Here is a 1,715-nt window from a genome sequence, read left to right as displayed (position 1 = left end):
AGCCAGTGACAAGAATCTGTTTTGATTTGGGACATGTACCCTGGTATCCCTACTGTATTCACAAGCCACTGCAACTGCAACTACTAAATTTCATAAGCGGTACACAAATTCAGGCAAATGCTTCATGGCCTTTACGTTTTACTGCAGAAAATAACAAGCAAAAATTCAGAGAGTCTTGGCTTAAAAAAGCAATGCAGCAACTGTATTTGTTCCCTGACAAGAACTTAGCGGAAGGTGCTTAGAATTCATACTTACCTACTAACTCACTTTGCTAGCAACTCACTATGAAAAGCTTTTTGCCCGAGTTCTCCCACTTGCACAGGCAAACTGGAAGAGCAAACTACAGTTATGACTGCCCCGGGTTTCCAAATGCATGAACTGAGAGGATTCTCCCCCACTTCTACTTTTTAGTAGCTTTGTAACTGTGAAAAGGAAATCCCTAAACAGGAATTTGTAGATGACCAGAATCCCAAGTCACATAGGAATAGCTGTTGTTGGTAGGTCTCAGACTCTAGGGGAAAATCAGCAGTACACTTCAGCCAGCTGGCAAATGCTGTTGCTCAAGTAGCCTTAGAACAGAGAAAGGGAACACAGATGAGGAAGCCACAGAAATGTGAAGTATCTTTCGCCATTACAATCTCCCACTTAGCAGATCCAACATAACTTCTCAATAAAGTCTTAAACCACCTTTCCAATGTGTATGGGTTTGCCCCATAAATATATGTATGCCCCACTATATGTTTAGGCCCATAACTCAAAGGTGCTGGGATGGGAAAACCACGAAACTTGGGTTTCAAGGAAACTGCCACCACTCACCTATACCCCCAACATACCCCTTTCAGCAGGGGTGTGCATCTCCCCACAGGAAATAAATAGAAAAAAATAAGGTAAATTTCCTATCATAGTCCGAAGAAAGGAAAACACTGACTGTTTCGATCTCTTACACTATTAGAGAAGACAAGATAACTTGTCAGGGTTGGTTTTACCCTGAGAACCTTTTCAGATGCTGTCACGGTTAAAAACTCACCACACCAGGGACCGAAGCCTCCCCCAAAGCAGCCAGCCCCTCCCAACAAAACCCCTGGCAATTGGGAAGGTGGAACCAGATGCCAAGCTCCAATTAAGGCCAATTCCCTTGAGGTAGTTCTCATAACTCTCCCACCTTTAGGCATTCAAGACAGACAAACGCCACACAGCTCAGCTGTGTACCAAAGTCCTGGCTCAGCAAAGAAACACTGAGAAGAGACCTGAAAGGACTGGGAACTTCACTTACTGCTTTTATTTTGTCTTTTTCTCGGGAAGGAGCGGTCTCGGCAGGGGGAGCTTTAGGAGGACACCCACTTTAGAGAAGCACGGGTCGCAAGCGCCAAACTCCTCAAATTTTGTCTCAGGAGAAAGCTCCCCTGTTGAGCTGAACTTGCTCACGACTTCTGCGCCGCTTGGTAAACGACAGCTTCTCAACCATTTTATCCGGACCCTTCAGCTCTCTAACCTTGGCCCCTACAGCGGTGCCAGCTGCATTTCTAAACCCCGCCCGCCCAAGCCCCCAGGTTCCTGCATCGGGTGTTGCCTAAAAAGCGGAGCCCTCCACGACCCGCGCCGCCTCCCCTGGACATCTGTCAGGTGTTTTTTTAGACAAAACCCGATAGGCAGCCTCGGGCAGCCCGGTCCGCGCGGCGGGGAAGAGGAGGCCTCGCACCGCCGCCTCCATCTCC

At 47.7% G+C, this 1,715-nt stretch overlaps 1 protein-coding gene across 1 annotated transcript in view; it reads right to left on the bottom strand.

Moving 5' to 3' along the window:
* Positions 1–1,324, bottom strand: part of VPS41 (VPS41 subunit of HOPS complex) — a 106,999-nt gene extending 105,675 nt beyond the window's left edge. The window contains exon 1 of the mRNA XM_009641558.2: positions 1,274–1,324. The gene's annotated coding sequence lies outside the window, so the exon portion shown is untranslated. The remainder of the gene's footprint in view (positions 1–1,273) is intronic.
* Between the last annotated feature and the right edge of the window lie 391 nt (positions 1,325–1,715).

This window comes from Egretta garzetta, unplaced genomic scaffold, assembly GCF_000687185.1.
Source record: "Egretta garzetta isolate BGI_Z169 unplaced genomic scaffold, ASM68718v1 scaffold127, whole genome shotgun sequence".
NCBI classification, from domain to species: domain Eukaryota; kingdom Metazoa; phylum Chordata; class Aves; order Pelecaniformes; family Ardeidae; genus Egretta; species Egretta garzetta.
This window is presented reverse-complemented; position numbering and strand designations above follow the sequence as displayed.